General features: G+C 41.8%; 1 pseudogene; it reads left to right on the forward strand.

The window, feature by feature from the left end:
* Positions 1-10,302: 10,302 nt before the first annotated feature.
* Positions 10,303-27,380, forward strand: part of LOC105942805 (eukaryotic translation initiation factor 3 subunit H-like) — a 54,113-nt pseudogene continuing 37,035 nt past the window's right edge.

The following is a 27,380-nucleotide window of genomic DNA, read 5'->3' on the forward strand; positions in this document are numbered from 1 at the left end:
ACAGCATGATCGCCCAAGCACAACCAGGTATGATCCGGTTGGCACCTGAGCGCCAAATTGACCAGCTCAGAGGACTGGCTGAGCAAGTACAGGAGTAGGCCAGCACTGGTTGAATCCCTTAGAGAAAATAATACATTCGTTCTCAGGTAAATAAACTAGGCAAAATTCTGATTGCCCCATATGCCTATCAAAATTAGTTTCAAGTGAGTTTTTTTAATTCAAAATAATATTTGTGACATCTGCTGGATATTATATTTTAATGCATAAAAACAATAATCTGGGACCTTCAAATCTAGAAGAATCATAAGCTATATCATCTGAAAGTCCATCTTAACTCTGGGACAAAGATTATACATAAAATACAATTTTTGCTGCATGGCTGCGTTTATACAAATTAGGATGTGGTACTTAGTCCTAGGCAACCCTAGATTTGGTTTTCTTTTCCTTCTAGGGAACATGGAATATTGCATTTCCATGTTCCCTGAAGCTAGGAAGTCACATAGCTGGTGCTGCTCCAAAAATATGGATCTGGGGCCAGGAAGACAGCACAGAGTCCAGAGCATGTGCTTTGCATGCATGGCTCTATCCCTAGCACGCGCGCGCACACACACACACACACACACACACACACAATTGGGTGAGAGTGTTGGGGTGTGGATGTGGCTGCCAAGGCTTCCGGAAGTACAGGAAGGTGGGGGGAGGTAGCACATCCCAACCCCAAGAAAGCCTGGAGATCTCAGACACAAAACCTGCATACCAGAATTTTCAGCAGATTATATCTTGGTGATGTCCGTCCTGAGATGGTGGAGTCAGGCTGGGGATATGGCAGCGATTTTGGATTGTGGAAGCAAGCGGTGGTTGGGAGCTTTGCTTGAGTGGGCCAACCTGCTCCCCTCCGATTTACCTCAGTCTGTTCAGCCATGTGTGGGTCTGAGATTAATTGTGGTTTTTGATCTCTTTTAAGATTTATGGTTTTCTCCAGAATACAAAGACAATCTACAGAATGGGAAAGGATATTTACCCAATACCCATCTGATAAGGGATTGATATCAAGGGTATATAAGGCGCTGGTTGAACTCTACAAGAAGAAAACATCCAGCCCCATATCAGAAAATGGGCCAAAGAAATGAACAGAAACACTCTCAAGGAAGAAACACAAATGGCAAAAAGGCACATGAAAAAAAAATGCTCTTCATCACTAATCATCAGGGAGATGCAGATCAAAACAAATATGAGATACCACCTCATACCACAGAGACTGGCACACATCCAAAAGAACAAAAGCAACCGTTGTTGGCATGGATGTGGGGAGGAAGGGACCCTCCTACACTGCTGGTAGGAATGCCGACTGGTTCAGCCCTTTTGGAAAACAATACGGATGCATCTCAGAAAATTAGAAATTGAGCTCCCATTTGACCCAGCAATACCATTTCTGGGAATATATCCCAGAGAGGCAAAAAAAATGTATAGTCGAAATGATATCTGCGCTTGTATGTTCATTGCAGCACTGTTTACAATAGCCAGAATCTGGAAAAAATCCGAGTGCCCAAGAACAGATGACTGGTTAAAGAAACTTTGGTACATCTACACAATGGAATACTATGCAGCTCTTAGAAAAGATGAAGTCATGAATTTTACATATAAGTGGATCAACATGGAAAGTATCAGGCTATGTGAAATGAGTCAGAAAGAGACAGACATAGAAATATTGCATTCATCTGTGGAATATAAAATAACAGAATGGGAGACTAATACCCAAGAATAGTAGAAATAAGTACCAGGAGGCTGGCTCCTCGGCTTGGAAGCTGGCCTCATATGCTGGGAGAGAAAGCAGCTCAGATAGAGAAGGGAACACCAAGTGTGGTTGAAGGACCCGCGTGGGAAGGGAGATGCATGCTGAAAGTAGACTAGAGATGAACATGATGGCCACTCAATATCCCTATTGGAAACCATAACACCCAAAAGGAGAGAGAGAACAAAAGGGAATACCCTGCCACAGAGGCAGGGTGGGGTGGGGGATGGGATTGGGTGGGTGGGAGGGATACTGGGTTCATTTGGTGGTGGAGAATGGACACTAGTGGAGGGATGGGTTCTCAAACATTGTATGAGGGAAACACAAGCACAAAAATGTGTAAATCTGTAACTGTACCCTCACAGTTATTCACTAATTAAAAAATAAATTAATTAAAACAAAAACAAAAACAAAACGAGTGTCCAAAAATGGATGACTGGTTAAAGAAACTTTAGTACATCTACACAATGGAAAACTATGCAGCTCTTAGAAAAGATGAAGTCATGAACTTTGCATATAAGTGGATCAACATGGAGAGTATCATGCTATGTGAAATAAGTCATAAAGAGAGGGACAGACACAGAAGGACTGCACTCATTTGTGGAATATAAAGTAACAAATGGGAGACCAATCCCCAAAGAGAGTAGAGATAAGGACAAATAGGATTGCTTCACAGCTTGGAAGCCTATCTCATATGCTGGGGGAAAAGGTAGCTCAAATAGAGAAGGGACCATGAAGTCCAAGACCACCGTGCTTGGAGGTCCTGCCTGGGATGGGAGATATGTGCTGAAAATAGACTATAGACTGAACATGATGGCCACTTAATACCTGTATTGCAAACCACAACACCCAAAAGGAAAGAGAGAGAGTAAAAGGGAATTCCCTGCCACAGACGTGGGGGGGGGGGGTGTTGGTGGGAGGGACACTGGGAACATTGGTTGTGGAGAATAGGCACTGGTGGAGGGATGGATACTTGATCATTGTATGACTGAAATGTAATCACAAAAGTTTCTAAGTCTGTAACTGTACCTCATGGTGATTCATTAAAAAAAAGGCTCTTTCACATGTTATGTAAAGAAAATTAGCAAATCAATAAAAAAAATAATGTCCAATAGCATCAGACTCTCAAAGCTAGCCTACAGTGCTGAGTTTATAGAGGGTGACACAGTGGGTGGCAAGGAACCTTGGGACAGTGGTGGAGGGACATTGACACTGGTGGTGGATGTGGTCCTGGAACAATGTAGGCTGAAAACGCTACCACTAACAGTATTGTAAATTATGGTTTCTAAATATGTTTTTAAAAGTGCAAACGAGGGAATAAAGAATTCCTACTTGCCCACTAACATGTTAGCCAGTTCCATTTTTAATGCAAGCATAATCAAAAGAAACAATGTCAAATGTGAAAAACACACAAAATCTCTTAGAAAAATGGTGATAAACTCCTTTATGACATTTCTCTAAATGTCAATGAATTAACTTCCTCTATCAAAATACAAAGAGTGGCTGGATAGATTTGGAAACACAATCTAACTTTCTGCAGCTCACAAAGGAGAAACACTTGAACTCATGGTAAACACGTGCTCAAAGTAAAGTACTAGAACACAGTCATATAGGCAAATAATAAGTACTTTGATACTCTGATGAGGGGTTGTGTTGATGGAGTACTTTAAGCATAAAACCCTGCTTAACAATTTTGCAAATCATGCTGTCTAAAATAAAATAAATCTTTTTAAATTGGGGAGAGGGGAAACAACATAGTAAAGATGCAGGCTATAAAATGTTTTTGCATGCAAACAGTGAACTAGAAGGGGAAAACAAACCTTAAAAGTGTGTCCAACCACTTAGTTACTAAAATACTAAAATACAGAAATCCAAACCCGTGCGGCTGCTAGTGTGGCCTCTCGACCTCATATCTCTTCATTCTGAGCAATGGAAAACAAATTATCAAATGCTTTCTTTTCAGCAGGTTGACTTTAGGGGGGAGAAACTCCAAATCAATAATAGTGAGTTTTTTGTTGAAATATTGAATGTAATCAAAGTAAGGTGAAAGCAAAGTAAAATTTACCAGTTACACATGCGGGGTGGGGACTGGGGAGGGTGGGGGGGAAGGAGGAGGTATACTGTGATTCTTGGTGGTGGAATATGTGCACTGGTGAAGGGATGGGTGTTCGAGCATTGTTTAACTGAGACTTAAACCTGAAAGCTTTGTGACTTTCCACATGGTGATTCAATAAAAGAATAAATTAAAAAAAAGTGTGTCCACTTTTAGGAAAAGTACACTGATAAAGTGCTGGGGCTCTGCTTGGGGTGGGGAGAGAAACTCAACCCGCCCTCCTTCCAAGGGGGCCCCATTGAAGACAGCCTGGTGTGGGGGCAGGAGAATCTGCAATGTTTTTCATAATTAAAGGTAAAAATTCATAAGATACACTGACTAGAATATATTACATCAATTCCAGAGGATTCTTCAATGATTTAATTCCACTGACAAAGAAAACAAAACCAAAAATAAGCAAATGGGACTACACCAAACTAAAAATGGTTTATACTGCAAAAATACACTATATCAAAATGAAAAGATACCTATTATATGTAAATTATATGAAAATTTCTGCACACTATAAACTTGACAAAAGTGCTAATATCTAAGGTATATAAAGTAATAACAAAACTAAACAACAGCAAAAATCCCTCAAAAAATGGTACATTCCCAGGATGTGTGCAATAAAAGTTCTATCCCCAGTTTAACCTCATCAAGGCACCAACCCACCAAATTATCCACGCTCCACAGCTCCTGGAGCACATGCAACACCTCCAAATTTCACAGTTCGGACAGCCTAATAAGAGCACAAAAGTTGCACTGAAGAACACCAAGCTTAGTGAGTGAAAACAATAACACTGATGGTTCAAACAGTACCAACCAGTCCAGTAAATCCTCAGACAATGACTTTAGTAACACAACTATGAGATATAACAATTATCACAACGTGACTTTTATTGATCTATTTTTTGATAATTCCATTTGCCATTTTTTTATAACAAGCAATAGGTAGTGTATTTTTTGTGCCTTCTAAGGGGACAGGATTGGGGAGTTGGTGGGAAACTGGGGGACATTGGTGGGAAGATTACACTGGTGTTGGAACTGGTTATGGAACATTGAGTGCCTGAAACAAACTGTCTCAACTTCAAGACTGTGTATCACAAACCAATGTTATCCCACAAGACAACTGAAATCATATCATACATCAAAAGGATATGAACCTAGAAATCAACCAAAGTAAAGGGGGAAAAGTTATGGAGAAAAATTACATAATATGAAAAAACTATGGCATCAAGGAATGAAATTAAGAACAATTTACCAGGATCTACATGGTACATGAAAAGCAGTATTAAGAAGAACAGTATATGGGGCTGGAGTGATAGCACAGCGGGTAGGGCTTTTGCCTTGCACATGGCCAACCCAGGTTCGATTCCCAGCATCCCATATGGTCCCCTGAGCACCACGAGGGGTAATTCCTAAGTGCAGAGCCAGGAGTGACCCCTGTGCGTTGCTGGGTGTGACCCAAAAAAAAAAAGAACAGTATGGAGGTTCTCAAGAATTTGTATGCAGTTTCAGTAACTCAAGAGGCTAAAAATGAACTTATCATATATCCAGTAATTCCTCTAAGTATCCACAGAGTCTCTTGCCTGCATGCCTGGCTGTCTTCCCCGGGGCCCTTCGGAGGGGATAGGCTCCAGCTTCCCTCCCCACCCCGAGCAGAGCTCCTGGCGGCCAAAGGGCCGAAGACCACCGTCACTCTGGGCCATTATAAGAGATTAGTAACATGTTATTGGATGCCTTCTACATTACACTCCATCAAATGTGTTGTGCTACTCTTGGTACATCAGTGGGGTAGAATATGATCCAGAGACTCACAAATAAAACTCGGAAGAGAAAGAGAGCAACATACCACATAGATGCCTCCACACCCCAAAGTCACCATCCAGTTAAAAATTTAACTCTTATCATGCTAAGTGAAATGAGTCAGAAAAAGAGGGGCATAGAAGGACTGCACTTATTTGTGCAGTATAGAATAACATCACCCAAGGACAATAAATACAAGGGCCAGGAGGATTGTCCCATAGCTGAAAGCCTGCTCCATGAGCAGAGAGGAGAAGGCAGATGGAATAGAGAAGGGATCACTAAGAAAATGACGGCTGGAGGAATCAGTTGGAATGGGAGATGCGTGCCAAAAGTAGATAATGGACCAAACATGATGACCTTTCAGTGTCTGTGTTGCAAGCCATAATGCCCAAAAGTAGAGAGAGAGTATGGGAAGTATTTTCTGCCATGGATGCAGGGGGAGGGTGGGAAAGGGGGGATATACCGAGGATATTGGTGGGGGGGAATGTGCACTGATGGAGGGATGGGTGTTTGATCATTGTGTGATTGTAACACAAACATAAAAGCTTGTAACTATCACAGTGATTCAATAACATTTTTTTAAAAAAATTTAACCCTTGCTGTATCACCCTATTTTAGAATTCCTGGAGTAGCACTGTTGTCCCGTTTGTTCATTGATTTGCTCGAGCGGGTACCAGTAACGTCTCCATTGTGAGACTTGTTGCTACTGTTTTTGGCATATCAAATACACCATGGGTAGCTTGCCAGGCTCTGCCGTGTGGGCGGGATACTCTCGGTAGCTTGCTGGGCTCTCCAAGAGGGATGGAGGAATCAAACCCGGGTCGGCCACGTGCAAGGCAAATGCCCTACCCACTGTGCTATCGCTCCAGTTCAAAATTCCTGGAGTGACGTCTCACATTCTACCCCACTGATGTACCAAGAATAGCACACCACATTTGATGGAGTGTAATGTAGAAGGCAACCAATAACATGTTGCTAATCTCTTATAATGGCCCAGAGTGACGTTCAACACTCTTCACACACTTTCCTCTAAGGAAAGTTTTTTGAATCATTTTTAGCAGATTATTCATAAAAAGCAATACAAAATAACTTAACCAGTACATGTTTTGGGGTAGATTTAGGTAGTGGTGGGAAAATTCCAAATAATGTTGGTGGGATGATGTAATGGTATGAGATTGGAATACTGAATGTAATAAATGAGTGTGAACAACTTTTTTTTATTTTAATTTTTTTCTTTTTGGGTCACACCTGAAGAGGCTCAGAGGTTATTCCTTGCTCTGCACTCAAGAATTACTCCTGGCAATGCTCGGAGGACCATATGGGATGCTGGGAATTGAACGCAGGTTGGCGCATGCAAGGCAAAACGTCCTATCCACTGTACTATCGCTCCAGCCCCCAAAATTAAAAAATTTTTTTAAAAAACTTTTTTTAAAAATTTAACTCCAACCAGACTGCCCAGTTGAGAATCCTGGATTTTTTGTGGTGTACAGCTGCATTCACGGCTACGTGACATCTCTAATATCTGCAACAGTGACATAACAGTAGTAGATGGATGGGATGTAACATAAAAATCAACCAGCCTCGACTAATAAAAATATTAACACAGGGTTAACTTGCAACAGCACCTTAGCAAATCCTAGACAAGGATTTAATGTCCCCATGGTGAGATACAACAATTTTCACAATTTTTCCTCTAAAGAAACATTTCAAAATCCTTCTTTTAGCCATTTAGGGTAACAATCAATTATAAAATAAACCATCGTGGGCCTGCAATGGGGGCAGGTTTGAGGCATGGTTGGGGAAACAGAGACAATGGTTGGGGGAGGTGACAGTGGTGGTGGGATTGGTGTTGGAATATTAAATACCTGTAACAAATCATCATGAACAACTTTGTAAACCACAGTATCTAAATAAAGGGTGTGCACTGGGAGTGGTGGGGAGAGTTGTGGCATGTATACACAATGGAATTCTAGTCACTTATTCAAAAAGATGAGGTATTATTTCACAATAAAATTGGTGAGATTTGAGATTCTGCTAAAAGCAAAATAAGTTTGGAAGTAAAAGAGAGTCACTGGTGGCTTCATTTATATCTGGACTATAAATAATCAAATAAACTAACTGGGAAAACTCAACAAAAGTAAGCTGGAATACTGGGAGCAGAGTCCACAGTAAAGAAAAAAGACAACTTTCTTGGAAACAAGAACAACTGAATCATTCCTAACAGAACTCTCACCAGAATAGGAATTAATCTAGGATGTAGTATATCAGACTACTAGGAATTCCGCAGGATGGGGTGAGGAAAGAAAGAGAAACAACTAAAAATTATCAACGAAATATACAACAAATTAACTTGGTTTCAGGGCCAGAGAGGTGGTGCAGGGGGTAAGACACCAGCCGTCATGCAGCCAGGTTCAGCTGGCTTCCTGGCACCACAAGTGGTCCTTCAACCACGACCAGGAGTGCAAAGAGTCAGTAGGAAGCCATGAGCACAGCCAGTTGTGGCTTAAAAGCAAATAAAAATAACTTGGCTTCTAGTATTTTAAAAGAGAGACGTAAAGAAATGAAGATGACCATTATTAAATACAGTTAGGTTGTAAGGGGAAATTTTGCATGAAATTTTACCTAGTCCTGATCAGAGAGTGCAGGAGTGAAGGCACTTCCCTTGCATCTGCCCAGACCAGGTTCCATATCCATACTACATATGGTCCATCAAGTCCTACAGGTGTCACTTCTGAGCACAAAGTCAGGAAAGATTCTGAGAAGTACAGGGTGTGACCCAAAATAAAACATTTTGGACCTAATCCTTAAAAATATTCTTTTTCTGCTGGCAAGAGGTTTTGGATTTTAAAAATTTTTTTTCACAATCCCTCATCTTCTGGATCAGGATAGTACCTCAGTTAAAGCAACAGACATGAACTTGACACCAAATCCATGGACATCTTTCCTAACAGCTGTATAGTATTCCATTGTGTTGTCTGTTCTCAGGCACTTGGGTTGTTTCCAGATTCTGGCTATGGTGAACAGTGCTGCAATGAACATATAGGTGCAGATGTCATTTCTACTGTGCTTTTTTGCACCACTGGGCTATATTCCCAGAAGTGGTATTGCTGGGTCACATGGAAGTTCAATTTCTAGTTTTTTGAGGAATACCCATATTGTTTTCCAGAAAGGCTGGAGAAGTCAGCATTCCCACCAACAATGAAAGAAAATCTCTTTCTCCCCACAACTGCACCAGCACTGATTGTTCTTTTTGATGTGTGCCAGACTCTGTAGTAACAAACTAACTCCTATAGCTTTTCAGAAAGAAGATAGAGACTTCAAATGTATCAAATAATTCCGTTACATTCTAATTTTAATAAACATTTTATTAACAAAAACTTATATCAAGTCGGTTTTATATGCAGCTTTAAAATTAAACTTATTTAGGGGGAAGTTTTGTTTAATTGTGGTTAGCACCAATCTGGTGACAAATACCCAAATCACCAAATTTCCTAACTGAAGTTTTTTTTTGGGGGGGGTGTTGGTGATGGTGGGTTTGTTTGGTTTTGTTGTTCCTCAGAGTGGATAGAGAAAGCACTTCATTAGGATTATGGCTGAAAATTGAGAGATGGTGGTCTCAAAACCTTGAGATTCAGATTCTCTCACTGTCACTGTCACTGTCATCCCGTTGCTCATCGATTTGCTCAAGCGGGCACCAGTAACGTCTCTCATTGAGAGACTTATTGTTACTGTTTTTGGCATATCCAATACACACAGGTAGCTTGCCAGGCTCTGCCGTGCGGGCTCCATACTCTTGGTAGCTTGCCGGGCTCTCTGAGAGGGGCGGAGGAATCGAACACGGGTCAGGCGCGTGAAAGGCCAACTGCTGTGCTATCGCTCCAGCCCCCAGATTCTCTCACGATTACAAAATAAGATTGTATCAGAATGATCCTGCAAGTGTTGGAATACCCAGGAAACAATAGTAAAAACCTGAGTAGGCCCGAATCTATTGGAGGCAGGTCTTCTGGATATAATCTTGCACTTAAAAAATCTAAAGTTTTCTTTTATTTAACAGAATACACTCCATGTTAACTGTGTTAAATCTGTTTTTGAGGACAGATGAGGGAAATAGAAATACTCTTTCTATTTTCAAAACCACACATACAAAAGGGTTTCCATTTTAGGGCTTTTTGAGCACATTCACAGTTTCATTTGCATGTAATAAGAAAAGCTATGGCATCCCGAGGAAGAGAGGCTGGAGTGGCACAATTATGTGAGGGATACATGGCCTCTATGGGATCTCAGCAAAGGGATGAAGAGGATCTAGATTAAATCCAGTTTTGTGTCCTCACGCCTGTAGCCCTGGATTCTCCCCGCCCTCCACAGGGTTATAGGTTGGCTATGCAGTGTATCTGTGTGTGACCAGGACTCAGAGGCAGAGGGGGAGCACTCCCAGCATGAAGGAGCCATGAAGAGTTCATTATGAGAAGGAAGTCCAGGTAGAAGGGCCAGGAAGTGACATCATTCCCATGAGCAAGAAAATAGAATTTGGAACCCTGGCCAAAAGGCACTCACGTTCTAGAAACGGCAGTTTGCTTGTTTCACTTGCTGGTGAAGGAGAGACACAGCAATGTTCTGCTGCTTGCCTCGAAACCTAGGCTGTGGCCGAAAGAGCCAGAAGGGGAACATCCTGAAGAGATTTAGAGAGTGGGTGGGGACTCGCCGAAGACCTGCCCAACACCTGCCCCAGAGGTCATCAAGGGTAAGGAGCACAGGCAGGGCAGGACAGTCTGGGACACAACACGGATGCCAAAGAGGCACTCCTAAACCCCTTCCCACATGTGTGTGACTGTGTGTGTATTCGTGTGTGTGTGTGTGCGCGCGTGTATCTGCGTAAGTTTGTGTGAGAAGCGAAACACAACCCCGAGAGCAGGCTGGTTCAAGGTCACACTCAGAGCCAGTCTTACTGCTGGGTTATTGGATGGAGCCCTTTAGTCAAAATTGAACTCCACTTCAAAGTATATTGTGTTTGTCCCTGAAGGACCTGTGTGGTGATGACAGTGTATAGATCATGAGTGCTCAACTTATGACTTAAACAGCCCTCAGGGGAACAGAGAGGAAAGACATAGAAAGAGGGTGAGGACTCATTGCAAGGCCTGCCCAACATCTACCCCCGAGGCCATCGAGGGTAAGACAAGGCAGCACAGACAGGACTGGCAAGTCCAGGACAAAACACTGATGTCGAAGGGGCACTCTAGACCCCTCCCCACGTGTGTGTGCATGGGAGGTGTGTGTGGCTGTGTGTGTGAGAGAGAGATTGAGGTTATGTGAAGGGCGCTACCCTGAGCAGTAGGATGGGTCAAAGTCACAAGCCAGAGACAGTCCTATTAGTGGGTTGGGGATTACTGGATGATGCCCTTCAGAAGACTGATCTTCACTTCAAAGTTTAAATCATGGTCATCCCTGACAAACCCCTTTACAAGTCACTAGGGGTCTTGAGGACAGTCCAGGGGAATGAGCAGCAATGATGACAGTGTACAGGGCATGAATGCTCAAGTTCTGCTGCTCTGTCTCATCAGCGCTACCGAGAGACAGAAGACGAGCTGGTCACTGAGGACACCCAGTACCTCTCCTTCGATGTAGAAGCAGTGTTGCCTGGCAACATGGAGGAACGGCAGTGGTGCGGAGTGGTTTGGGTCAAAGAGAGATCCGCCAAACGTGGAGTCCACGATGGCCAGGAAGAGCCTTCCTATGAGATAATAGTATACCCACTGTACAATGCATTGATAGTGCATCGGGCACAAGATTCAGAGGATCTCAAGGAGGATGGTGAGAGACCAGGATGGGTGTGTCTGAGCATATCCACAAGAGGATGGGGGGAGGTCACAACTGGAGGTATCCCAGGATCTATGTTCCAGTGATCAATCTCAGGCCTTGAGCCCTAATGGGAGGGAGGAGACATCCTGTAGTGGACTGGCTCGACACCCTGTAGCTTGCAGGATGGGATTTGACCTTGGCAAAACAATTGAAAGCAGGTATACGGGTGATTTATTTCTGCTCTCTCATATCTGGTTCCTTCTCTACAAGCAGAACTGGCTCTTACTCCTGCTCCTTTCCCATCAAAGAAGCCAGAGGAGGTCCCAAGCCTGTCACTGATGTACCACCTGCAGAAATGGATCCAGAGTTTCCTACAGCATCATTGTGAAAACTGATCTCAGATCATGATGCTGCAGCATGTGCAGCGTCACTGAAACCCAGTTTAGACCCTGGAGAGGTGGGCCCAGGTGACCCCTCACAGTGAGCAGCAGCTCTGATCCCTCAAGCAGAGCACCAGCTGGGTGAGAGAGAGAGGTGCCGGGCCCTCTCTCCAGTCATGAACTGTTCTGGCTTAGCTATTACCTCATTGTACTGTTAGATGTAGTTTGTGAGTTTTATTATTTTATTTTTTATATTTAAATAAAGTTTGTTTTTTATTGTTAATTATGAGCAGAATACTGGCAATGCTTTGAAATCATCACTAAACATATTTGACAAACATTTCGGGCCCACTTAGAATTTTCTTGTTGGAGATCTCTTCCCTACCCTCTCTCCACCAGTCCCTAAAACCAGCAATCTGTTTTGATTCCCTGTATCCTTATCTATTCTTCATATCTCCCACCTTTGGTAATACAAAACTGATAACTATGGGTGTCTCACACAGCTATTAAGTTGAACTAAGAGATTGGGGGTTGCCTTTTTTAAAAAATATACCTCAAATGAAAAAACCTAGATGTAGGAGGTATATGTGAATGTAAAGTTTTTTTCTAACGAAGCATATAATGTTCGCAGCATGCCTATATTCTAGCACGACACTAGAGCCAGAAGCATAAATCCAACTCATTAAGAGCCCACTCAAAATCAAAAGAAAGTCAATTGAGAAGGCAATGCACAACAGAAATTATCCTAACAACCCATGGGTTGTATCCCACCTTCCTCACCCTATCTATGCAAACTCAAATTGAGAAAGGGGCCAATGGGCAAGATACTCAGCATAAACTAAGTCTAACTTTAAGGAGAGACAACAACTTTCCTCTGGTCATGCCTCAACAAGGTGAGTGTAGCCAAATGACATCACTGTGCTCCTTGGAACAACAGAAACGATGCCATTATGGGACAGTTTTATCTATTGTGTATGAGTCTGACAGCAGAGTGTGTAAGCATCACCCCAAAGCTTGGGATACACTATAATCATAGCAAAGAGAGGAAGGAAATTAAAAACTTAGACATCTGGAACAAAATTCCCAAATTTTGGACTTGGAACCACTCCCAAAGCAATTCCAAATAGGCAAGACCAGGTTTATACTCTTATCAGATATGCCTCACTGCCCCAGAGGATAGACTGATGGAAACACAATGTGAAGAGAGCTACCATCTGACCAGCAGATGTTGAATCTGTGGCAAAAACAGGTTCACAGGAGGTAAGCCTAAGCCACAGCATGTGTATGTGAGAAGTGTGAGCATCAGCCCTGACGCTAGGACCCCAGGAAATGGCTTCAGGCATACTCCTCTTCCTCATAAGCAATGGTGAGAGAGTTACCTGACTCAAGAGCAGAAGAAGGTTTGAGAAGGAGGGCAAAATCTCACCAAGGCCCAAAAGTTACTCTATGTCTTTTATAGAGCAGCTTCCCTCTTGGGCAGTGTTTGTACCAGCAATTCCTCTGGTACTTTCTGCAGGTTCTCTAGAATTGCTGAAAGGCGGCCTCTTGTCAAAGATTGGGATTTCCTGAGACCAAGATTCTTAGGAAATTCATGTGATGCTGCTGCTAGACTGATGGAGCGGGTGTCCCTCAGAGAAGGTTTGAACTCACAGCATTACTCTTTCCATAAAAGTCAGGTTTCCAGAACAGAGACATCATGAGCGTTCACTGGCCAGAGATTCTCTCTGATCAGTCTCATACTTGTAGTCATATAAAAGTCATGTCAGTTCACCAATACTTCACCTCTGCATGTAGGAGCCTCTCTCTCATTATCCTGAGGACTGCAGGTTGAAAGCACCTGGAATACCAGGATGCTCCCCTGAAGCCAGTCCCCAGAGTCAGTCTACATAGAACTGAGCCTCATGCAGTATCAGAGCCCACTTCCCCAAAGCTAGGCACATCGTCCTGGTTCCAGAGAAAGAACTCTTCTGAAACTCCCATTCTAAGCCCTTGTGCCACACACACACACACACACACACAGACACACACACACACACACACACACACATGTGAAGTTCTCCTTGAAAAGTATTTTATGTCAAAATCCACGTGAAAAGGCACAGAATGGCATGATATGTTCATGTTTGTAAGGAAGAGTTTATAGATTCCAGCAGTGTTTTTACCCCTGTGATGATGCACGTCCTTGATTATCAGTCAGGGTCCAAGTGTAGATGAAAAGGACAGGGCACAACTTTTCTGGAGAGCAGCACATGAAGTCTAAATCTCAACAGGCAACCCTGTAAAGGGACCTTTGCCTTAGGTCAATTCTGAATACCAAATTCCCCTGAACATTCTTTCTCCCACACCTGGGACACTTGATACCCATGTGCTTCATACAATGTATACTTTCCCATTGTTCTTTTGACCTTTCTCAAAATGGAAACATGTACTACCCAAGTGAGTTTGTGTCACATATGAGCAGAAAGATATGTAAACCAATGACTCTCAGGCAGGCAACACTGTCTAACAAAGGACTATGTTGTTTAAATTCAAAGTCTTCCATTATGATTATGTTCTTGGACATATGACATTATTCAATACTCAATTAATATCTGGAGAGACACGCCCTTGGCCCAGATAAACCCGGAGCCGCTGAGCGCGAATCGGACCCTCTGCGCCTAAAGACTTTGATTCCAAAGATGTAACACATTGGGGCATCCAGCGCAGCACCCGAGAGCGATGCACTGGGACACCAAACTGGGCTACAACTCGGTGCTGCTGGGGGCGGATTTTTTTTTCCTCCCCACCCTGTCTTCCTGCATGGAAAGCGGCGGGCTGGCGGCACCATGTGGCTGGCGCCATCTTCTGTGACTCCAGACCCACAGGTATTCGGATTTTACTTTGGGGGCTCCCAGGAACTCATGGGAAGGGGGCGTAACCGGCACGCCCTCGGCCCAGATAAACCCGGAGCCGCTGAGCGCGAATCGGACCCTCTGCACCTAAAGACTTTGAATTCAGAGACTTCTTACAGCAATGCACTGGGACTGTGAGCTGGGCTATGTAATTTCTGGCAGAATTTTCCCTGGACTTTATACAGAAATCCAAAACCGCGCAGACGCTGACTTAACATTTATAATTGTCAGCAATGTGAATCGGTTCCATTTGAACAGGTCTGACTTGGGGGGGAAACTCCAAATAATAACAGTAAGTTTTTGTTGAAAATATTGAAGGTTTTTAATGTAGCAGCCACCTCTGGACTGTGAACTAAGCAAAAGCCCCACGCTGGCCGACGTGGCGTGGCGTACACCATACTATGAGGCGCAGGAAGGAGGATGAGGGGGAAAAAGAAAAAAAAAAAGGGAAAAGGAAAAAGAAAAAAAAAGAGAGAGAGAGAGAGAGTGAGTTATGTCAACTATAGTGAGTTTTGTGTTGAATTATGGAATGTAATCAAGGTAAAGAAAAAATGAAGTGAAATTCATTAGTTATACAGTAGGGGGTAGGGGGTGGGGGCGGGGGGTATACTGGGGTTTCTGGTGGTGGAATATGGGCACTGGTGAAGGGATGGGTGTTTGAATATTGTATAACTGACATATAAACCTGAGAACTTTGTAACTTTCCACATGGTGATTTAATAAAAATTAAAAAATATATATCTGGAGAGAGAGTACAGGAGGTAAAGCTTTCTTTTCTATGATAGCTTCACATTCTCTCCCCCTGCCACACACACACACATACAGCATATGGCACCCTGAGCTGTGGCTGGTGCTCATCTATCAACATGGGGGAACCATTTCCAGAGTTTACTTATTAACAGTAACTCCCCCAACATTGACCTATGTAGACCAGTGATGCAGGGCCTTCCATCATTGTTTCCTCCAGCTAAGACTGAGCAATAAAAGATATGTATTTTGACTTCTCAGATCATGAGTACTGACATTCATTTGACATACCATCCCAATGTATAGCAATATTTGTTAATCTGTGGTTACAGACAAATGCACATGTGCATACATAGTCACATGTACACACTGTGATTCCTAAGCTAATTCTGTCAGGGTGAATGAACATAAAGACTTGCCAAAGGGGGAAATAAGAAATTGAAGGTTATCCTCTCTCACAAACTCAAATACTAAGGGTGTTGAGGACAGAGAAGAGAAATGGTGAACAGAGATTTACAAGGATCCAAGGCATCTCCTGGATGTGTCCTTCAATTAATGAACTCCAGAGGACAATCTCGGAGCCCACATATATCACTCTAGCAAGTAAAACCAGCAATGAGTCTTAAGTATTAAGTCCTCCAGAGGAGAGGAGGCCATAGCTTACTCCTTTGTGAATCAAAGGTATGTGAGTATACCTTATACCTTAACCCAAGATAACTCTCAGGGTTGCTGGAGTTCACAGGTCCTGTTACTTAGTCCCCTGAGTAATTGTGGATCTCAGGACTCTAAACAAACATTTGTGTTTTGTTACTGGGTGTCTACTCTGCTGGTGCTGACTGGTAGAGTATAGGTAACTTTCAATAGAGTAACAAGAACAGCAAAGGAACTCCTAAAGATCATTCTGGGTATTTCTTGCCTCAAACCAAACATGTGGCTTGAGTTTTCCACCCTGCAAACTCAAAGACACAGGAAGAGACTAGAGATCTCATTTTTCCTGGCTACTGTAACCCTGAACATCCTTTGATCAAGGGTTTGACGAAGTCTGGCATGGGTGGGGGGAGGTGTAAATTGCTGAAAGGACCCACATGACTCCCTCTCTAAAGCTCACATCTACAGAGTACTGTAGGACAAATCAAATCCAAGATGTCGGTCCCCCTCCCCCCATCCTCATGACTTATGTTAGTGGAGAGTAGAGAGATGACCACTTTCTCTCCATCTACCTCTGCCACCCTGGAGCAGGGTAGGAAGGCTAGGACTGAGAGAGTATGCAATGATCGCCTGCACAGCATGGCCTCAAGTCCTTTCAGCCTTAGTAAGTAGCTATCAATCTACACCTGATGGATTGATGTTCACTTGTTCTGGCCAGCATGGGAGTTAATCTCCACCACTCCATTTCTCAGGGAAACATGGACTCAGGCTGGAGCAAGGAATTGCTCTTTGCAGGAAAGGAAAGCCAGTCTTGGGCCTTATTCAGGCCTTTTTGGGCCCTTTGTCTTTCTCACAGAAAAGAATTTCAGGAGGAGACAAGCAGTGAAGTAAAAACAGATTTTATTTGGAGGTTTTTGAGGAAGGGGAACAAAGGAGAGAAAGAGGGAATAGCACGCTCAAAAGAGAATGCAGGCTTCTCCAAATGCAGAGAGCCCCTACACACATCCCAGAATTACATATGAAAGTACACATTACAAGCAACACCTGTTCTCAGAAAGCACGTGCACTTGGCCACAATATATGAAAACATTGAACACAAGCAATGCGTGGGTTCAGGCAGCGTATACACACACTTTCTTCCTTCAAGTTGACTTTTATAGGGTTTTTCCCAAGCTGCCTATGTGGGGCTTTCTACCTAAGTAAGAGATCATTGCTAGGGTGGCTGCAGTGGAGGAAGTATTGGGATTGATATATGGTGCTCTTTGAAATTTATTTTTTGGCCTTTGTTCCTCCTTTGTTCCTGATGGAGTCCAGTCTTCTCTACTCTGTGCTGGTGCTAGGAAGGTCTCATTTGGCCTTAAATAATGTGCTCACAAGGTGGGCCCCGATCACCTTAGAGCTAGTTGGTTTTATTACTTCCCAGGAATTTATTGCCATAGGGGCCCTTCTCTATCTACCTGCCTGCCTCAATGACATACTGTAAATTGGATTGGTCTAAAAGGCTTCCCTAGTGACATAGTTGACAGGACAGACAAGAGGAGCCAAACCAGCATGCTTCTGTGATGAGTGTACTGATGATGCAAGGTTGCAGACTTCAAGGTTTGGTGGAAGAGAAGGAATCACAGGATGGAGAGATACTAAAGGGAGGGAGTAGCAGGGCCTGGTCATACCCAAGCCCAAAGATTTCTATTGGTCTCTTTGACATTTTGTCCTAAGCTGGGGACTTAGAAGAGCAAAGACAGACCAGAGCACTCTCTGTGAGAGTTCAACTCAGTGAATTCCCTTACTAAACAAACTTCTTGCAGGACTCTTGAGGGAGGCTGCATCTTCATTCAAATTATCACGAGGTATTGCCAGAAATAATTGGGAACAGGAAGTCTCAGCTCTTTAATGATGTGGGACATGGACTTTCTAGTGATTCTTGGTAGCTTTTCTCTCATAGGTTAGTTGATTGCATGTTAACTTTATTCCTAGGAACAGGATAGTTAGAGAAATAGAGGAATAGAGAGAGAAAGAGAGTGTGCAGGGAGGAGAGAGTGAAAGATAAATAGATGAACCTACTGAGATAGTTAGACATGGACACAGAAAGATATAGCAACTGATAGGAAGATATTGATATAAAAATATAAAAATAAAAAACAAAAAAACATTTAAAGAGAAGAGACAGGGATAAAGACATACTATGGTATGTAAGGTGCTTTACTTGCACATACTTAACACCATTCACAAGAGTAAACTCAATGTGGATTAAAGATATATAGATTATACAAGAATCTACTATGTAAAATGAAGAAAACAGCAGAATGCTCCAGGAATTGACTACAGAGTTGTCTTTAATGAGATGACCACAGTGGCAAGCACAACAAAATGAGAAATAAACAAATGACACTACATCAAATTACAAAGTCTTCTGCATTGAAAAGAAATTCAACCATAATAAAATATATATCCAACTGAAAAAGAGAAAACACTTGCACACAATTCATCAGATTAAGGGCTTATATACAAAATCTATAAAGCACTCACAAAATTCAAAGCAAAAAAAATTCAGTGACCCTCATAAACAAGCAGAGTAAGGATATGAACGGAGACTTTCCCAAAGAAGACATATGAATGGCCATCAGACATATGAAAAAAATGTTAATCATCACTTATGATTAAGAAAATGCAAATTTAAAATATTGAGATACCATCTCACAATAGTGACATAGCATATATCAAAAAGCCTGGAAACACCATTGTTGGTGGGGTGGTGGTTCAAAAGAAACCTCCATTCACTTTTGGTAGGATTAATTGTTGAGCCTCTTTTGGAAAGAAACAGAGATGAAAGAAAGAAAGAAAGAAAGAAAGAAAGAAAGAAAGAAAGAAAGAAAGAAAGAAAGAAAGAAAGAAAGAAAGAAAGAAAGAAAGAAAGAAAGTTCCTGTATGACCCAGCAATACCACTGCTTGACATCTATCACCAAAGCACAAAAACATGAATATAAGTGAATAAATGCATACCTACGTTAATTGCAGTGATTAGTTTAATAGCTAAGATATGGAAACAATTAAAATGCCCAACTTTGAGTGACTGGATCCAGAAGTTTTAGTATACATACAACAATAGAATATTATTCAACTCTAACAAAGAATAAAATCATGCAATTTGCAGCAATATAGATGTAACTAAAGGATATAATGCTGAGTGAAGTAACTCAGAAGAAAAGATCTTTTGTTTTATGTGGAACTTAAAGATATATAGCAAGGTAGCAACAAAGGGCCAGAGGCAAGACAAGGAGAGACCTGATCCACACAACTGAGTTTGGGGAGGGGGTGTCATACAGGAGTGGAAAAACGTGGTTAAATTGGTGATGAATGTGATACTGGAATTAGGTGCACAGGAATCCATGATTAACATTACTGTAATTCACAGGATCTAAATAAATAAAAAATGTTTAAAAATCAATGAATACAAAGAGGAAAAAATATATATGACAAATTTTAAAGACATAGATCAAATGCTGTTGAAATTTTTATAAAGAAATAACTTCCCCGGGGCCGGAGCGATAGCACAGCGGGTAGGGCGTTTGCCTTGCACGCGGCCGACCCGGGTTCGATCCCCGGCATCCCATATGGTCCCCCAAGCACTGCCAGGAGTAATTCCTGAGTGCAAAGCCAAGAGTAACCCCTGAGCATTGCTGGGTGTGACCCAAAAAGCAAAAAAAAAAAAAAAAAAGAAAGAACTTCCCCACCCCAAAGAACCAAACACATCCTAGGACAAAAGATTAGCGGCCTCTTTTTCCCCCAAATTTCAAACTATACCATAAAGCTATGGTAATCAAAATAGTATGGTACTGAAACAAGAGAAGCATGTTCTCTGAACAACAGAACATAACAGAGATCTAGAGACAGATCCTCAGGTATATTGACAGTTAATCTTCTACACAGAAGGGAAGAAAGCCTTTTCACAAATGATTATTAAGACATCTGGAAGTCATGAATTTTGCATATAAGTGGATCAACATGGAAAGTATCATGCTAAGTGAAATGAGTCAGAAAGAGAGAGACAGACATAGAAAGATTGCACTCATCTGTGGAATATAAAATAACAGAGTAGGAGACTAACACCCAAGAATAGTAGAAATAAGTACCAGGAGGTTGGCTCCATGGCTTGAAAGCTGGCCTCACATTCTGGGGGAAAAAGCAGTTCAGATAGAGAAGGGAACATCAAGTACGCTCTGGTTGGAGGACAAGCTCGGGAGGGGAGATGCATGCTGAAAGTAGACTATAGATTGAACATGATGGCCACTCAATATCCCTATTGTGAACCACAACATCCAAAAGGAGAGAGAAAGAACAAAAGGGAATGCCCTGCCACACAGGCGGGGAGGGGGGAGGCGGGGGGAGAGTGGGATGGGATTTGGAGGTAGGAGGGATACTGGGTTCACTGGTGGTGGAGAACGGACACTGGTAGAGGGAAGGGTGCTCAAACATTGTATGAGGGAAACACAAGTATTAAAATGTGTAAATCTGTTACTGTACCCTCATGGTGATTCACTAATTAATAAATAAGTAATTTTTAAAAAGACATCTGGTTGCTCACAGGCAAAAAAAAAAAAACACTGAAACCATAATCATTTTCTAACGCTATGTACAAAAGTCCAATCAAAACAAATTAAAAACCTCAAAACAAATTTGAATTCTTAAATTATGCTGAGAAAAGCAGTAGAGAACGACATTGAATCTAGCGGCATTGGCCAAGCAAGTGGAATAAAAAATAAAAAAGGAGACTACATCAAACTAAGAAGCTTCTGGATGGCAAAAGAACCAATGACCAAAATAAATATATATCACATACAAAAAAATATGTCCACTATTCATCTGACAAATTGTTAATATTCAAGATACATAAAACACTGGCAGAACTTTATCAGAAAAAACAATCAACCTCATCAAAATTAAAATATTGTGGGAAGAGATGAACAGAAACTTTTTTTTCAAAAGATAAACAAAAGAATATGAACAAATGCCCTGTGTCATTTCTATCAGGAAAATGCAAATAAAACAATGATGAGGGCAGAGATGGCCCTGGACTTTGCAATAGGTCTTCCCCGCTGGGCGGCTCCAGAGGAAGGCAGGTGCCGTCCCACCGCCTGCCCTCTAGGAGCTCTAGCAGTCGCCATTTTCTAGAAGCCGGCAAGAAGCACCAACTCCCACGTGGCCACGATCCAGAGACTCGCACAGGAATCCTGGACCTGAGCAAGTTGAGACAGCGATTTCTTCAGACAGTAATTATTAAATCTTAGAACTCCTACATGGCGCAGCCACAAGACTGTGTGACATTATATTATACCCATAACAAGCAATACAAAACACAGTGTCTAGCAATTTTATCTTCTGCAGGTATGAGGGGTGGTAGGACTGGTCTAGAAATATCGAAGGTAACTAAAGTAGAGCAAGAATAGCATGCATGAGGTCCTGAGTTCATTATCCAATACCGTGTGCCTTCCCCCCTGTTACAGCATTAGCTATGTAGACCTGAGGAACCTCAAGCAATGGTCAGGCATACACACCTGGGTCAAGCATCAAGTTGTGTGACGCCCAGCCCCACACATTTATCTAACATCTCTGAGTATTGCCTCAACTGAAAAAACAATAATGAGGCTAAGGGACTCAGAGTGATAGTACAGCAGGTAGGGTGCTTGCCTTGCATGATCACAGGTTTGATCCCAGGTATCCTAAATGGTCTACTGAGCACAGAGCCAGGAGTAAGCCCTTAGCAATGCCAGATGTGGCCCAAAAAATAAAAAAAAATAATAATAATAAATCCAAAATAAAAATTTAATAAGATTAAGATTTAAGTGAAAAATTAAGTCAAATTGTGCATCACTTACATATAGATAAAACTTCCAATTAAAAAAAACTGAACATATTTTGTTATGATACCAAGTCTTCAACTATAATAATATAAATATACTCTGATTTTTTTTCATTAAGATTCCCAGATTTGGCTTGATCGAAAGTGTAAAGATATGCATTAAAATAAAGTTTCTCTTTGTGGATGTCTCTGAAATTCAAACAAATAAAACATCTATTACAAAATATTTGTGTTCTTGTTCACACCCAGAATTGGAAAAGAGGTTAAAAGTTTGAAAAATAAGAATTGTGGGCAAAGAGGAAAGACCATAAAATTATTTGTAATCTCTTGAGATGCTTTCAACTTTGTTCTAAGAGAATCAATGAGTGACTAAGAAACAGAGGTCAAATATCAGGTTCTAGCAGTGTATATTGCACCGCACACAACTCCCAACTCTGAATCCTGCAATAAGCATCAAGAGCGCCTATAGTTTCATGATGGGATTGAGGTCAACTGCCCTTCCAAATTAAAGGTTTTTAATTAAACCTTTTTTTAATTAAAGGTTTTTAATTAAACCTTTAATTTGGTGATCTTCAACAGATCATCAATCCTGTTTTTCTTAAAGATTTCCAGAAGGAGAAGTTGAAGGCTTCCTTTACAATCTTATTTCATTGTTGAGCACTTGTAACTGCTGGGAAGTTCATCTTCAAACAACATATAATTACAGCGGTCATCTAATTGATTAGAATAACTTAGGTAAAACCAGAAAAAAAAAAGTTTCAACTGGAGCTATAGCACAGCGGGTAGAGCATTTGCCTTGCACACGCTGACCTGGGTTCAATTCCCAGCATCCCATATGGTCCCTCGAGCACTGCCAGGAGTAATTCTTGAGTGCAAAGCCAGGAGTAACCCCTGTGCATTGCCAGGTGTGACCCAAAGAGAAAAAAAACCTGACAGTTAAAAACTATGTTTTGCTTTCCCCCGCTTCCCGCTGCCGTCTGCGTCCCCCCGAGTTTCTGAAGTCACTCCCTGCTCGCCCTGCGCACCCGTCTCCCGAACCGGCTTGTAACTGCGCATGTCCTTCAGGTACGAGGACCATCCCTCGGCCACGCCCTCCCGTCCCCCCATCAACAGGAAGACACTGGGGGCGTGGCCTGTGTCTTAGTGGGCATGGTCTAAAAGTGGGCGTGGCTTCCTCTCAGAGCGGCAGCCGCTAACGTGGCCGCAGTTATTCTTTGCTACCTCAGCTCAATCGGTACTGTGTATTCCTTTGAAAACTCACTTTTGCGATCTCAAACACTTACGCAAAATAGCCATTACCTTAGGCTGACAGTATAAAAGCTATCAGTGAATAAGGGAAGTTTAGCACAATCGGAGCCCCTTCTTCCCACAAAAAGGAAGAGGAATAAATAACTATAAGGTTCCAACTCTACACTTCCGTGACAATATGAAGAAGCAGCGAAAATCCCCCCCGCGAAGAGAGGGGGAAGAAGAGATACCAGAAATCTCAACAGGGGCTTCTCACATCTACGACCTCTCAGATAAACAATTCAGAGAGGAAATCTGGAGGAGAGTCGACCTACTCCAAGCAAATATGGAACAGACATCCAATAAATTAAGGGAGGAGATGAATCAAGCGCTGGAACGGTCTACCAAGAAAATACAGGAAGAAATGAGAGCAGAAATGAGAGCAGAAATTTCAAACCTTCGAACGGAAGTCTCACAAATAAAGGAATCGGTAGATGAAATAAAAATCTCACTAGATGCCCTCAACAGTAGAATGACTACAGCCGAAGACAGAATCAGTGATCTGGAAGATGAGCTGCAGAAAGCTTATAGACAGCAACAAATCATGGCCAAAGACCTCAAAATGGCTATAGAGCGAATCAGAGCCCTGGGGGATGACTTCAAGAGGAACAACATAAGAATCATTGGAGTACCAGAACCGCAGGGAAGCAACCCCAATGAAAAAAACACAGTCAAAGATATCATTGCTAAGAAATTCCCAGAGCTGGACAAGGCAGGCATCCAGATACAAGGAGTCCGAAGAGTACCAGCAAAAAGAGACCCGAATAAAAAGACCCCAAAGCATATCATAGTCAGAATGACGGATACCATGGATAGAGACACAATTCTGCAAGCAGCAAGGGCAAGGAAGGAAATCACATACAAAGGAGCACCCCTCAGATTTATGGCCGATCTATCAGAAGAAACCCTCCGAGCCCGAAGACAATGGTGGGACATAGTGAAAAAACACAACGAAATGAATGCCTCACCAAGAATACTTTATCCAGCTAAACTCTCACTCAAACTCGAAGGAACCATACACTATTTCTCGGATAAACAACAGCTCAGGAACTTCATAGACTCAAAACCAATCTTGAAAGAAGGTCTAAAGGGGCTACTGTAAGACAAGAAGGAGCCCCATAAGAACAATAAATCCCACAGAAAGATGACACAAAACCACATCACAATAATCTCTCTCAATGTCAATGGCCTAAATGCACCTATCAAGAGACACAGAGTGGCTAAATGGATCCGGAAATTAAACCCAACATTCTGTTGCCTGCAAGAAACACACCTGAACAAACAGAGTAAACATAGACTCAAAGTCAAAGGATGGAAAACAATCCTCCAAGCAAAGAACCCCCTTAAAAAAGCTGGAGTGGCCATCCTGGTATCTGACAACATAGATTTCAGGATGAAAAAGATCAAAAGGGACAGCAAAGGTCATTTTCTGTTTATCAAGGGATATGTACAACAGGAAGAAATCACACTCTTAAACGTATATGCTCCTAACAAACGACCGGCTAAATATTTAAAACGACTCCTAACAGACTTCAAAGAGGACATCACTAACAGCACAATTGTAGTCGGAGACTTCAATACGGCCTTATTGCCTCTAGATAGATCCACAAGAACAAAACTCAACAAGGAAACACTGACTCTGAATGAAGAAATTGAAGAGAGAGGCCTAATAGACCTATACAGGGCCTTACACCCCAAAAAGAAAGAATACACATTCTTTTCCAGTGCACATGGAACATTTTCTAAAATAGACCATGTACTGGGCCCCAGAACATACCTCAATAGAATCGGAAAAATAGAAATTGTATCAACCATTTTTTCAGACCACGATGCGCTGAAGATAGAAGCTAACCACCCACAAATACGGAAAATCAAATCAAACACCTGGAAATTAAACAATTCTATGTTGAACAATGAGTGGGTCAAGAAGGAAATCAAGGAAGAAATCAAAAGATACTTAGAAACAAATGAGAATGAAGACATGAGCTACCAAAATATATGGGACGCAGCTAAAGCCGTGTTAAGGGGAAAATTTATAGCTCTCCAAGCATTCCTCAGGAAGGAAGAAAGGACCCACATAGATAGCTTGACTTCACGACTCAAGACCCTAGAAAAGGACCAGAAAAAGGACTCCAAACCAGACCGAAGGAAAGAAATAATAAAAATTAGAGCAGAAATTAATGACATCGAAACCAAAAAAACAATCCGAAAGATCAATGAAACAAAGAGTTGGTTCTTTGAGAAAATAAATAAGATTGATAAACCACTAGCAAGACTCACAAAGAAAGAAAGAGAGAAAACTCTAATAAATCGAATCAGAAATGAAAAGGGAGACATCATAACAGAAACCAGTGAGATTCAAAAGATCATTAGAGACTACTTTGAAGGTCTTTACACCACAAAAATGGAGAACCTAAAAGAAATGGATGGATTCCTTGATTCCTACAATCTCCCAACACTGAAGAAAGAAGACCTGGAATACCTGAATAAACCCATCAATGTTAAGGAAATTGAAACTGTAATCAAAAACCTCCCCAAAAACAAAAGCCCAGGCCCAGATGGTTTCACTGGCGAATTCTTCCAAACATTTAAAGAAGACCTATTGCCTGTTTTCCTCAAACTTTTCCAGGAAATTGAAAAAACAGGAACTCTCCCAAACAGTTTTTATGAAGCACATATCTCCCTAATACCAAAAGCAAACAAAGACACCACTAAAAAAGAAAATTACAGACCAATTTCCCTGATGAACACCGATGCGAAGATCCTCAACAAAATACTAGCAAATAGGATCCAACAACTCATCAAAAAGATCATACATCACGACCAAGTGGGATTCATCCCAGGGATGCAAGGATGGTTTAACATTCGGAAATCAATCAACATAATCCAGCATATCAACAAAAGTAAAGATAAAAACCATATGATCATATCAATAGATGCAGAGAAAGCATTTGACAAGATCCAACATCCTTTCATGATGAAAACCCTCGCCAAAATGGGGTTTGGAGGAACTTTCCTCAGATAGTCGAAGCCATCTATCACAAGCCTACGGCAAGCATTATCCTCAACGGGGAAAAACTAAGGGCCTTTCCTCTGAGATCAGGCACAAGACAAGGATGCCCACTCTCACCACTCCTCTTCAATATAGTACTGGAAGTACTTGCGATAGCTATTAGACAAGAAAAAGAGATTAAGGGCATCCAGATAGGAAGGGAAGAAATCAAACTCTCACTATTCGCAGACGACATGATACTATATCTAGAGAAGCCTAAAACCTCTACTAAGAAACTCTTAGAAACAATAGACTTATACAGTAAAGTTGCAGGCTACAAAATCAATACCCAAAAATCCATGGCCTTCATATATGCAAACAATGAGGCAGAGGAAAGGGACATGAAAAAAGCAATCCCATTCACAATCGTGCCCCAGAAAATCAAGTACCTCGGAATCAGCTTAACCAAGGAAGTAAAAGACCTTTACAAAGAAAACTACAAAACGCTACTCCATGAAATCAAAGAGGACATGAGGAAATGGAAACATATACCCTGCTCGTGGATAGGGAGAATCAATGTTGTCAAAATGGCAATACTCCCTAAAGCATTATACAGATTCAATGCGATCCCTATAAATATACCCATGACATTCTTCAAAGAAATGGATCAAGCAATCCTAAAATTCATATGGAATAACAAACGTCCAAGGATAGCTAAAACAATTCTTGGGAAAAAGATGATGGGAGGCATCACCATCCCCAACCTCAATCTTTACTACAAAGCAGTAACAATTAAAACAGCATGGTACTGGAACAAAGGCAGAGCCGTAGACCAATGGAACAGGGTGGAATATCCCTACACACAACCCCAAATGTATAACCATCTAATCTTTGATAAGGGAGCAAGAGATGTGAAGTGGAGCAAGGAAAGCCTCTTTAACAAATGGTGCTGGCACAACTGGACAACCACATGCAAAAAAATGGGTTTAGACCTTGACCTGACACCATGCACAAAAGTCAGATCAAAATGGATTAAAGACCTCAACATTAGACCACAAACCATAAGGTACATTGAAGACAAGGTCGGCG

Source organism: Sorex araneus, chromosome 1 (genome assembly GCF_027595985.1).
Source record: "Sorex araneus isolate mSorAra2 chromosome 1, mSorAra2.pri, whole genome shotgun sequence".
In the NCBI taxonomy this organism is placed as follows: Eukaryota; Metazoa; Chordata; class Mammalia; order Eulipotyphla; family Soricidae; genus Sorex; species Sorex araneus.